Genomic DNA, 13,628 nt, shown 5'->3' with positions numbered 1-13,628 from the left:
CGGGCCTGACACGACTCGGCGACCGGACTCGCCGGGTAGGTCGGGGGCTCGGCGCTGAGGCCGGCCCCCGGCGTCTCCTACCCGGACCCCGGAAGGCCATCCGACTTGGAAGCCCCGCCGCGCCGCGAAGCGACGCTTTGGGTGTTGCTACCCGTCAGCGAGTGGGTTTGGTTTACAAGGGCGGCGCGACCGCGCTGACACCGAGGGGGGACTGGCCCCCGACCCGGCCGCGGCCTGCCCGGACTATGGATGGACAGAGGAGACCGCGGCGGACCGCGCGGAACCGAACCCCCGGTGTCCGGAGCCCCGGGAGGGACTCCGGTGTCCGGGGGCCGGCCCACGCGCGCGCTACGCGGCCCCTCGAGGGCTCCGGCCGACGGACGCGTTTGGCCGGGGAAAAAGGTAGCCGGTGGGAGCACCGTTTCGTCGCCCTGAACCTTCGTCTCGGGCGGGCGTCCCGACGCCGCCGCCATACGGCCGTTGTGATCCGTGCGGGGATCCGCTTGCTCGGCGACCCTCGCCGAGAGCAGCCCCGCGCCGCACGGACACGCGACACCGACGGGCGGACGGACGCCGGGGCGCCGGCCCGAACCGTTACCTTTAAAGGACGGGAGGTCGTCGAGGCGAGTGCCGCCCAGGAAGCGCGCGCCGGAAGCGCGAGAACCGCGCCGAGCTAGGGTCGTCGGCATAGGGGGATTCCCCGGTTACGGGGGTCCCGCGCACGGCCGCCGCCTTTCGCCCGTCGCTGGCGGTCGCCTGTCGTCGCGCCGCGCCGCGCTACTGGGGTCGTCGGACGAGCGCGCTACCCCGCTCGCACGGAGGTAGCGCGACATCGCCCGCCGCCTTTTCTCGCGTCGCGCCGCGCCGCGTGGCGCCCGCCGAACTCGCTCCGACGCGCGGCCCGGGAGTGACCCGCGCCGCGCCCCCCGTCCCGTCCCGTCCCGGTCTACCCTCTTCCTCCGCCTGCGACGACCCGCCGCCCTCGGCGTCTGGCTCGTCGGGGGTGTACCGAGGCGGATCTGCTGCCGCTCGTACGTTAATGATCCTTCTGCAGGTTCACCTACAGAAACCTTGTTACGACTTTTACTTCCTCTAGATAGTCAAGTTCGACCGTCTTCTGGCACACCGCCGGAGCCGGGGCCGGCCCCGGCGGGGACTATCCGAGGACCTCACTAAGCCATCCGATCGGTAGTAGCGACGGGCGGTGTGTACAAAGGGCAGGGACTTAATCAACGCAGGCTAATGACCCGCGCTTACTGGGAATTCCTCGTTGGTGGGAAATAATTGCAATCCCCAGGCCCTGTCACGAGCGGGGTTCATAGGATTACCCGCGCCTGCCGGCGCGGGGATAGACGACGCGCTTATACGCTCAGTGTGGCGCGCGTGCAGCCCCGGACATCTAAGGGCATCACAGACCTGTTATTGCTCATTCTCGTGTGGCTGAGAGCCACTTGTCCCTCTAAGAAGTTTTCTGCCGCCGACCGCGCGGGGGGCCGCGGTACTATTTAGTATGTTTGAGTCTCGTTCGTTATCGGAATTAACCAGACAAATCGCTCCACCAACTACGAACGGCCATGCACCACCACCCACGGTATCGAGAAAGAGCCTTCAATCTGTCAATCCTTTCCGTGTCCGGGCCGGGTGAGGTTTCCCGTGTTGAGTCAAATTAAGCCGCATGCTCCACTCCTGGTGGTGCCCTTCCGTCAATTCCTTTAAGTTTCAGCTTTGCAACAATACTCCCCCCGGAACCCAGACACTTGGTCGGTTTCCCGGGTGCTGCTCGGCGGGTCATGGGAATAACGCCGCCGGATCGCGAGTCGGCATCGTTTATGGTCGGAACTAGGACGGTATCTGATCGTCTTCGAACCTCCGACTTTCGTTCTTGATTAATGAAAACATTCTTGGCAAATGCTTTCGCTCTCGTCCGTCTTGCGCCGGTCCAAGAATTTCACCTCTAGCGGCGCAGTACGAATGCCCCCGGCCGTCCCTCTTAATCATGGCCCCAGTTCATGACAACCCACAAAATAGAACCGGAGTCCTATTCCATTATTCCCAGCTGCGATATGCAGGGGCGGCCGTGTGGCCTGCTTTGAACACTCTAATTTCCTCAAAGTAAACGCTTCGGGCCCCGCGAGTGACACCCAGCGAAGGGCATCACGGGGGCTTTTGCCGAGAGGCAGGGGCTGGGACAGACGGATGCACGCCTCGCGGCGGACCGTCAGCTCGCGTCCCGGGGTCCAACTAGGAGCTTTTTAACTGCAGCAACTTTAAAATACGCTATTGGAGCTGGAATTACCGCGGCTGCTGGCACCAGACTTGCCCTCCAATGGATGCTGGCCGATGGGTTTGTGTTCGGCTCATTCCAATTACGGAGACTCGAACGAGTCCCGTATTGTTATTTTTCGTCACTACCTCCCCGTGTCGGGAGTGGGTAATTTGCGCGCCTGCTGCCTTCCTTGGATGTGGTAGCCGTTTCTCATGCTCCCTCTCCGGAATCGAACCCTGATTCCCCGTTACCCGTGGTCACCATGGTAGGCGCAGAGTCTACCATCGAAAGTTGATAGGGCAGACATTCGAATGAGTCGTCGCCGCCTCGGGTGGGCGAGCGATCGGCACGAGGTTATCCTGAGTCAACACAAAGGGGGGGCCGGGCCGGCGGAACGAGGACCGGCGCGCGCGGAGCCGCCCGCGCCGCTTACGCCCCCGCCCGGAGAGGCGGAGGCCGGACGCGGGGGACGCGCGCGACGGCTGAGCCCCCGCCCGCCGGACACCGCGTGGGTTTTTGTGTCTGATAAATGCACGCGTCCCCGGGGCGAGGCCGGAGCCCCGCCCGCGAGTCGGCGCTCGTTTGCATGTATTAGCTCTGGATTTGCCACAGTTATCCAAGTAACGGTGGAGCGATCAAAGGAACCATAACTGATTTAATGAGCCGTTCGCAGTTTCACTGTACTGGCCATTCGTACTTAGACATGCATGGCTTAATCTTGAAAACAAGCATATGCTACTGGCAGGATCAACCAGAGTGCGTCTGCCGCCGGGGGGGCGCTGCTGGTGGCGGTGCGGCCCTGGTCCGGGACGAGGCTGTGGCTACAGCCGGGCCCGGGGGGCCGCGCGACACTCGTATACGTTCGGACGGGCTGACGAGCGGGTGTCGTGAAACGATGTTTCGCGCGGAGCCCTAGCACGCGTGGCGTCGGGCTCCGCGACGGTCGGACGTCTGGGTGTGGCTCGAGACGGAAGCTCGACCTCGGTTCGTCTTGGTTCTGCCGCCAAAAGGTTCACGCCGAGGCATGGTTTCGCAAGAGGGCCCCGCGAGTGCCAGCCGTGGATCCCGCCTCACTCGTAACTCGTATCGGATTCGTCCGGCCTCACTTTCGTTCGCACATCGGACAGTTATACGTGTGCTTTAGTAGCTTCCGTTCCCTCTTAGTGAGGCCGTCCGTACGTACCGCCCCAGCTCTTTCTGAGGCGGGTATCCACTCGGCTCGGGGGGGCCCAACGTTTGCCTAGTATCCTCGGCGCTGGAGCTTGACCCGCAAAGCCGGAGGAGCCGCACGCCCGAACACCGGCTTGCGCCGGCCGACGTGGGCCCTCCGAGGCGGGTCTCGTGTGCCAATCGCTCAGTTGGGGAACCGGCAGGCCCGTGGGCCGACGCCGGCTCACCCGGGGGTGAAGGGTGCTTCGATGGAGGCCCCCTGTCAGCCTCCGCGGAAGTCCGGCTTCAATACTTTAAAGTTTGAAAAACTTAGACATTTTTCGAGAACCGGAGCTTAGAGGGGTACATGCAAAAGCCAGGGCCGCGGGAAGCGCCCTAAATACTTCAATACTTTAAAATTTGAAAAACTTAGAAATTTTTCGAGAACCGGCATCTTCCCTCGGTAATTGCGAGATGCGAGGCCGCCCCTAGCCTCTGCTCTGTCGGACTCAATGGTCACGGGTGGCCGCTGATTAGCCCTGGTGCTCACCTCTCAAAATTGCGAGTCCCTAATATAATTCTGGCTGTCGGCTGGAGAAGGGGGTATAAAATCGGCACTTGAGGGAACGCCGGGCCCTCAAGTTCGGGGCCCTCTAGCGGATTTTTGAGGTACTGCACTCCCATTGGAAATGCATTGGCCATAGGAATACATGGGCGCTCCGTCCACTACAATGTAATTCCCTCACAATATCTGCCCCCGCGTGGCCGCGCGATGCTACTGCTGCCCCGTTGGGAATGAATGGGCCTTTCGGAGGCCATAAATACAGCGCCGCTGCATGGATTTTGGCGGTACTGCGGCTGTCGTTGAAAATACATGGACCCGTCTGAATGAATGGGCCTTTCGGATTCCATAAACCCAGCGCCGCTGCATGGATTTTGGCGGTACTGCGGCTGTCGCTGAAAATACATGGACCCGTCTGAATGAATGGGCCTTTCGGAGGCCATAAACTCAGCGCCGCTGCATGGATTTTGGCGGTACTGCGGCTGTCGCTGAAAATACATGGACCCGTCTGAATGAATGGACAAAATATAAATCAGACACTACAGAACACAAGCATAATCCAAGATTACAAAATCATCTCAGCCTTTAAAAGAAACAAAAACCTGAAAGACTACTTAGTAAAAAGTAAATTACCAGAAATCAACATAACACAAACGCAGGGCCCCACATTCTACAAACAAGCCACCACAGTTAGGAACACCGTCACCCACACAAACTACCTAATTAAACAAACAATCACACCTGCTACGGAAAACTGAAAATACATGGACCCGTCTGAATGTATGGGCCTTTCGGAGGCCATAAACTCAGCCAGCGCCGGGCCAGTGTTTGGGGTATTGTGCCCGCCACTAGTGGCTGAATACATAATAATAATAATAATAATAATAATTCCCTTGTATTGTCATTCTGTGTAACAATGTACACAGAACGAAATGTCGATTGCACTGGGCTAGTGTTGAGGGAACGTCGGGCCCTCAAGTTCGGTGGCTTGGAGCGGATTTTTGAGGTACTGCACTCCCATTGGAAATGCATGGGCGCTCCGTCCACTACCATGTAATTCCCTCACAATATCTGCCCCTGCGTGGCCGCGGGATGCTACTGCAGCCCCGTTGGTAATGAATGGGCCTTTCGGAGGCCATAAATACAGCGCCGCTGCATGGATTTTGGCGGTACTGCTGCTGTCGCTGAAAATACATGGACCCGTCTGAATGAATGGGCCTTTCGGAGGCCATAAACTCAGCGCCTCTGCATGGATTTTGGCGGTACTGCGGCTGTCGCTGAAAATACATGGACCCGTCTGAATGAATGGGCCTTTCGGAGGCCATAAATCCAGCGCCGCTGCATGGATTTTGGCGGTACTGCGGCTGTCGCTGAAAATACATGGACCCGTCTGAATGAATGGACAAAATATAAATCAGACACTACAGAACACAAGCATAATCCAAGATTACAAAATCATCTCAGCCTTTAAAAGAAACAAAAACCTGAAAGACTACTTAGTAAAAAGTAAATTACCAGAAATCAACATAACACAAACGCAGGGCCCCACATTCTACAAACAAGCCACCACAGTTAGGAACACCGTCACCCACACAAACTACCTAATTAAACAAACAATCACACCTGCTACGGAAAACTGAAAATACATGGACCCGTCTGAATGTATGGGCCTTTCGGAGGCCATAAACTCAGCCAGCGCCGGGCCAGTGTTTGGGGTATTGTGCCCGCCACTAGTGGCTGAATACATAATAATAATAATAATAATAATAATTCCCTTGTATTGTCATTCTGTGTAACAATGTACACAGAACGAAATGTCGATTGCACTGGGCTAGTGTTGAGGGAACGTCGGGCCCTCAAGTTCGGTGGCTTGGAGCGGATTTTTGAGGTACTGCACTCCCATTGGAAATGCATGGGCGCTCCGTCCACTACAATGTAATTCCCTCACAATATCTGCCCCCGCGTGGCCGCGCGATGCTACTGCTGCCCCGTTGGGAATGAATGGGCCTTTCGGAGGCCATAAATCCAGCGCCGCTGCATGGATTTTGGCGGTACTGCGGCTGTCGTTGAAAATACATGGACCCGTCTGAATGAATGGGCCTTTCGGATTCCATAAACCCAGCGCCGCTGCATGGATTTTGGCGGTACTGCGGCTGTCGCTGAAAATACATGGACCCGTCTGAATGAATGGGCCTTTCGGAGGCCATAAACTCAGCGCCGCTGCATGGATTTTGGCGGTACTGCGGCTGTCGCTGAAAATACATGGACCCGTCTGAATGAATGGACAAAATATAAATCAGACACTACAGAACACAAGCATAATCCAAGATTACAAAATCATCTCAGCCTTTAAAAGAAACAAAAACCTGAAAGACTACTTAGTAAAAAGTAAATTACCAGAAATCAACATAACACAAACGCAGGGCCCCACATTCTACAAACAAGCCACCACAGTTAGGAACACCGTCACCCACACAAACTACCTAATTAAACAAACAATCACACCTGCTACGGAAAACTGAAAATACATGGACCCGTCTGAATGTATGGGCCTTTCGGAGGCCATAAACTCAGCCAGCGCCGGGCCAGTGTTTGGGGTATTGTGCCCGCCACTAGTGGCTGAATACATAATAATAATAATAATAATAATAATTCCCTTGTATTGTCATTCTGTGTAACAATGTACACAGAACGAAATGTCGATTGCACTGGGCTAGTGTTGAGGGAACGTCGGGCCCTCAAGTTCGGTGGCTTGGAGCGGATTTTTGAGGTACTGCACTCCCATTGGAAATGCATGGGCGCTCCGTCCACTACCATGTAATTCCCTCACAATATCTGCCCCTGCGTGGCCGCGGGATGCTACTGCAGCCCCGTTGGTAATGAATGGGCCTTTCGGAGGCCATAAATACAGCGCCGCTGCATGGATTTTGGCGGTACTGCTGCTGTCGCTGAAAATACATGGACCCGTCTGAATGAATGGGCCTTTCGGAGGCCATAAACTCAGCGCCTCTGCATGGATTTTGGCGGTACTGCGGCTGTCGCTGAAAATACATGGACCCGTCTGAATGAATGGGCCTTTCGGAGGCCATAAATCCAGCGCCGCTGCATGGATTTTGGCGGTACTGCGGCTGTCGCTGAAAATACATGGACCCGTCTGAATGAATGGACAAAATATAAATCAGACACTACAGAACACAAGCATAATCCAAGATTACAAAATCATCTCAGCCTTTAAAAGAAACAAAAACCTGAAAGACTACTTAGTAAAAAGTAAATTACCAGAAATCAACATAACACAAACGCAGGGCCCCACATTCTACAAACAAGCCACCACAGTTAGGAACACCGTCACCCACACAAACTACCTAATTAAACAAACAATCACACCTGCTACGGAAAACTGAAAATACATGGACCCGTCTGAATGTATGGGCCTTTCGGAGGCCATAAACTCAGCCAGCGCCGGGCCAGTGTTTGGGGTATTGTGCCCGCCACTAGTGGCTGAATACATAATAATAATAATAATAATAATAATTCCCTTGTATTGTCATTCTGTGTAACAATGTACACAGAACGAAATGTCGATTGCACTGGGCTAGTGTTGAGGGAACGTCGGGCCCTCAAGTTCGGTGGCTTGGAGCGGATTTTTGAGGTACTGCACTCCCATTGGAAATGCATGGGCGCTCCGTCCACTACAATGTAATTCCCTCACAATATCTGCCCCCGCGTGGCCGCGCGATGCTACTGCTGCCCCGTTGGGAATGAATGGGCCTTTCGGAGGCCATAAATACAGCGCCGCTGCATGGATTTTGGCGGTACTGCGGCTGTCGTTGAAAATACATGGACCCGTCTGAATGAATGGGCCTTTCGGATTCCATAAACCCAGCGCCGCTGCATGGATTTTGGCGGTACTGCGGCTGTCGCTGAAAATACATGGACCCGTCTGAATGAATGGGCCTTTCGGAGGCCATAAACTCAGCGCCGCTGCATGGATTTTGGCGGTACTGCGGCTGTCGCTGAAAATACATGGACCCGTCTGAATGAATGGACAAAATATAAATCAGACACTACAGAACACAAGCATAATCCAAGATTACAAAATCATCTCAGCCTTTAAAAGAAACAAAAACCTGAAAGACTACTTAGTAAAAAGTAAATTACCAGAAATCAACATAACACAAACGCAGGGCCCCACATTCTACAAACAAGCCACCACAGTTAGGAACACCGTCACCCACACAAACTACCTAATTAAACAAACAATCACACCTGCTACGGAAAACTGAAAATACATGGACCCGTCTGAATGTATGGGCCTTTCGGAGGCCATAAACTCAGCCAGCGCCGGGCCAGTGTTTGGGGTATTGTGCCCGCCACTAGTGGCTGAATACATAATAATAATAATAATAATAATAATTCCCTTGTATTGTCATTCTGTGTAACAATGTACACAGAACGAAATGTCGATTGCACTGGGCTAGTGTTGAGGGAACGTCGGGCCCTCAAGTTCGGTGGCTTGGAGCGGATTTTTGAGGTACTGCACTCCCATTGGAAATGCATGGGCGCTCCGTCCACTACCATGTAATTCCCTCACAATATCTGCCCCTGCGTGGCCGCGGGATGCTACTGCAGCCCCGTTGGTAATGAATGGGCCTTTCGGAGGCCATAAATACAGCGCCGCTGCATGGATTTTGGCGGTACTGCTGCTGTCGCTGAAAATACATGGACCCGTCTGAATGAATGGGCCTTTCGGAGGCCATAAACTCAGCGCCTCTGCATGGATTTTGGCGGTACTGCGGCTGTCGCTGAAAATACATGGACCCGTCTGAATGAATGGGCCTTTCGGAGGCCATAAATCCAGCGCCGCTGCATGGATTTTGGCGGTACTGCGGCTGTCGCTGAAAATACATGGACCCGTCTGAATGAATGGACAAAATATAAATCAGACACTACAGAACACAAGCATAATCCAAGATTACAAAATCATCTCAGCCTTTAAAAGAAACAAAAACCTGAAAGACTACTTAGTAAAAAGTAAATTACCAGAAATCAACATAACACAAACGCAGGGCCCCACATTCTACAAACAAGCCACCACAGTTAGGAACACCGTCACCCACACAAACTACCTAATTAAACAAACAATCACACCTGCTACGGAAAACTGAAAATACATGGACCCGTCTGAATGTATGGGCCTTTCGGAGGCCATAAACTCAGCCAGCGCCGGGCCAGTGTTTGGGGTATTGTGCCCGCCACTAGTGGCTGAATACATAATAATAATAATAATAATAATAATTCCCTTGTATTGTCATTCTGTGTAACAATGTACACAGAACGAAATGTCGATTGCACTGGGCTAGTGTTGAGGGAACGTCGGGCCCTCAAGTTCGGTGGCTTGGAGCGGATTTTTGAGGTACTGCACTCCCATTGGAAATGCATGGGCGCTCCGTCCACTACAATGTAATTCCCTCACAATATCTGCCCCCGCGTGGCCGCGCGATGCTACTGCTGCCCCGTTGGGAATGAATGGGCCTTTCGGAGGCCATAAATACAGCGCCGCTGCATGGATTTTGGCGGTACTGCGGCTGTCGTTGAAAATACATGGACCCGTCTGAATGAATGGGCCTTTCGGATTCCATAAACCCAGCGCCGCTGCATGGATTTTGGCGGTACTGCGGCTGTCGCTGAAAATACATGGACCCGTCTGAATGAATGGGCCTTTCGGAGGCCATAAACTCAGCGCCGCTGCATGGATTTTGGCGGTACTGCGGCTGTCGCTGAAAATACATGGACCCGTCTGAATGAATGGACAAAATATAAATCAGACACTACAGAACACAAGCATAATCCAAGATTACAAAATCATCTCAGCCTTTAAAAGAAACAAAAACCTGAAAGACTACTTAGTAAAAAGTAAATTACCAGAAATCAACATAACACAAACGCAGGGCCCCACATTCTACAAACAAGCCACCACAGTTAGGAACACCGTCACCAACACAAACTACCTAATTAAACAAACAATCACACCTGCTACGGAAAACTGAAAATACATGGACCCGTCTGAATGTATGGGCCTTTCGGAGGCCATAAACTCAGCCAGCGCCGGGCCAGTGTTTGGGGTATTGTGCCCGCCACTAGTGGCTGAATACATAATAATAATAATAATAATAATAATTCCCTTGTATTGTCATTCTGTGTAACAATGTACACAGAACGAAATGTCGATTGCACTGGGCTAGTGTTGAGGGAACGTCGGGCCCTCAAGTTCGGTGGCTTGGAGCGGATTTTTGAGGTACTGCACTCCCATTGGAAATGCATGGGCGCTCCGTCCACTACCATGTAATTCCCTCACAATATCTGCCCCTGCGTGGCCGCGGGATGCTACTGCAGCCCCGTTGGTAATGAATGGGCCTTTCGGAGGCCATAAATACAGCGCCGCTGCATGGATTTTGGCGGTACTGCTGCTGTCGCTGAAAATACATGGACCCGTCTGAATGAATGGGCCTTTCGGAGGCCATAAACTCAGCGCCTCTGCATGGATTTTGGCGGTACTGCGGCTGTCGCTGAAAATACATGGACCCGTCTGAATGAATGGGCCTTTCGGAGGCCATAAATCCAGCGCCGCTGCATGGATTTTGGCGGTACTGCGGCTGTCGCTGAAAATACATGGACCCGTCTGAATGAATGGACAAAATATAAATCAGACACTACAGAACACAAGCATAATCCAAGATTACAAAATCATCTCAGCCTTTAAAAGAAACAAAAACCTGAAAGACTACTTAGTAAAAAGTAAATTACCAGAAATCAACATAACACAAACGCAGGGCCCCACATTCTACAAACAAGCCACCACAGTTAGGAACACCGTCACCAACACAAACTACCTAATTAAACAAACAATCACACCTGCTACGGAAAACTGAAAATACATGGACCCGTCTGAATGTATGGGCCTTTCAGAGGCCATAAACTCAGCCAGCGCCGGGCCAGTGTTTGGGGTATTGTGCCCGCCACTAGTGGCTGAATACATAACAATAATAATAATAATAATAATTCCCTTGTATTGTCATTCTGTGTAACAATGTACACAGAACGAAATGTCGATTGCACTGGGCTAGTGTTGAGGGAACGTCGGGCCCTCAAGTTCGGTGGCTTGGAGCGGATTTTTGAGGTACTGCACTCCCATTGGAAATGCATGGGCGCTCCGTCCACTACCATGTAATTCCCTCACAATATCTGCCCCTGCGTGGCCGCGGGATGCTACTGCAGCCCCGTTGGTAATGAATGGGCCTTTCGGAGGCCATAAATACAGCGCCGCTGCATGGATTTTGGCGGTACTGCTGCTGTCGCTGAAAATACATGGACCCGTCTGAATGAATGGGCCTTTCGGAGGCCATAAACTCAGCGCCTCTGCATGGATTTTGGCGGTACTGCGGCTGTCGCTGAAAATACATGGACCCGTCTGAATGAATGGGCCTTTCGGAGGCCATAAATCCAGCGCCGCTGCATGGATTTTGGCGGTACTGCGGCTGTCGCTGAAAATACATGGACCCGTCTGAATGAATGGACAAAATATAAATCAGACACTACAGAACACAAGCATAATCCAAGATTACAAAATCATCTCAGCCTTTAAAAGAAACAAAAACCTGAAAGACTACTTAGTAAAAAGTAAATTACCAGAAATCAACATAACACAAACGCAGGGCCCCACATTCTACAAACAAGCCACCACAGTTAGGAACACCGTCACCAACACAAACTACCTAATTAAACAAACAATCACACCTGCTACGGAAAACTGAAAATACATGGACCCGTCTGAATGTATGGGCCTTTCAGAGGCCATAAACTCAGCCAGCGCCGGGCCAGTGTTTGGGGTATTGTGCCCGCCACTAGTGGCTGAATACATAACAATAATAATAATAATAATAATTCCCTTGTATTGTCATTCTGTGTAACAATGTACACAGAACGAAATGTCGATTGCACTGGGCTAGTGTTGAGGGAACGTCGGGCCCTCAAGTTCGGTGGCTTGGAGCGGATTTTTGAGGTACTGCACTCCCATTGGAAATGCATGGGCGCTCCGTCCACTACCATGTAATTCCCTCACAATATCTGCCCCTGCGTGGCCGCGGGATGCTACTGCAGCCCCGTTGGTAATGAATGGGCCTTTCGGAGGCCATAAATACAGCGCCGCTGCATGGATTTTGGCGGTACTGCTGCTGTCGCTGAAAATACATGGACCCGTCTGAATGAATGGGCCTTTCGGAGGCCATAAACTCAGCGCCTCTGCATGGATTTTGGCGGTACTGCGGCTGTCGCTGAAAATACATGGACCCGTCTGAATGAATGGGCCTTTCGGAGGCCATAAATCCAGCGCCGCTGCATGGATTTTGGCGGTACTGCTGCTGTCGTTGAAAATACATGGACCCGTCTGAATGTATGGGCCTTTCGGAGGCCATATACTCAGCGCCGGGCCGGTGTTTGGGGAATCGTGCCCGCCACTAGTGGCTGAATCCCGGGCTAGTGTTGGGGGACTTGTGCCCGCCAATAGTGGCTGAATCCCGGGCTAGTGTTGGGGGACTTGTGCCCGCCAATAGTGGCTGAAATCCGCGCCGGTGTTTGGGGAAATGTGCGCGTATTATCGGGCCGGTGTTTGGGGAATTGCGCGCGTATTATCGGGCCGGTGTTTGGGGAATCGTGCCCGCCACTAGTGGCTGAATCCCGGGCTAGTGTTGGGGGACTTGTGCCCGCCAATAGTGGCTGAAATCCGCGCCGGTGTTTGGGGAATTGTGCGCGTATTATCGGGCCGGTGTTTGGGGATATGCGCGCGTATTATCGGACCGGTGTTTGGGGAATCGTGCCCGCCACTAGTGGCTGAATCCCGGGCTAGTGTTGGGGGACTTGTGCCCGCCAATAGTGGCTGAAATCCGCGCCGGTGTTTGGGGAATTGTGCGCGTATTATCGGGCCGGTGTTTGGGGATATGCGCGCGTATTATCGGACCGGTGTTTGGGGAATTGTGCGCGTATTATCGGGCCGGTGTTTGGGGATTTGCGCGCGTATTATCGGGCCGGTGTTTGGGGAATTGCGCGCGTATTATCGGGCCGGTGTTTGGGGAATTGTGCGCGTATTATCGGGCCGGTGTTTGGGGATATGCGCGCGTATTATCGGGCCGGTGTTTGGGGAATCGTGCCCGCCACTAGTGGCTGAATCCCGGGCTAGTGTTGGGGGACTTGTGCCCGCCAATAGTGGCTGAAATCCGCGCCGGTGTTTGGGGAATTGCGCGCGTATTATCGGGCCGGTGTTTGGGGAATTGTGCGCGTATTATCGGGCCGGTGTTTGGGGATTTGCGCGCGTATTATCGGGCCGGTGTTTGGGGAATTGTGCCCGCCACTAGTGGCTGAGAACTTGGCTAGTGTTTGGGGACTTGTGCCCGCCACTAGTGGCTGAAATCCGGGCCGGTGTTTGGGGAATTGTGCGCGTATTATCGGGCCGGTGTTTGGGGATATGCGCGCGTATTATCGGACCGGTGTTTGGGGAATTGCGCGCGTATTATCGGGCCGGTGTTTGGGGAATTGTGCGCGTATTATCGGGCCGGTGTTTGGGGATATGCGCGCGTATTATCGGACCGGTGTTTG

General features: G+C 53.3%; 1 non-coding gene across 1 annotated transcript; it reads right to left on the bottom strand.

Moving 5' to 3' along the window:
* Window positions 1-1,037: 1,037 nt before the first annotated feature.
* LOC148345380 (18S ribosomal RNA) lies at window positions 1,038-3,024 on the bottom strand. The gene has a single exon (XR_015848618.1). It is a non-coding gene; the product is annotated as an 18S ribosomal RNA (ribosomal RNA).
* Between the last annotated feature and the right edge of the window lie 10,604 nt (window positions 3,025-13,628).

The sequence above is a fragment of the Urocampus carinirostris genome, unplaced genomic scaffold (assembly GCF_059441175.1).
Source record: "Urocampus carinirostris isolate Australia breed hairy pipefish unplaced genomic scaffold, RoL_Ucar_1.0 HiC_scaffold_48, whole genome shotgun sequence".
NCBI lineage: Eukaryota > Metazoa > Chordata > Actinopteri > Syngnathiformes > Syngnathidae > Urocampus > Urocampus carinirostris.
The sequence above is the reverse complement of the archived record's forward strand: the minus strand, read 5'-3'. Positions and strand labels throughout refer to the sequence as shown.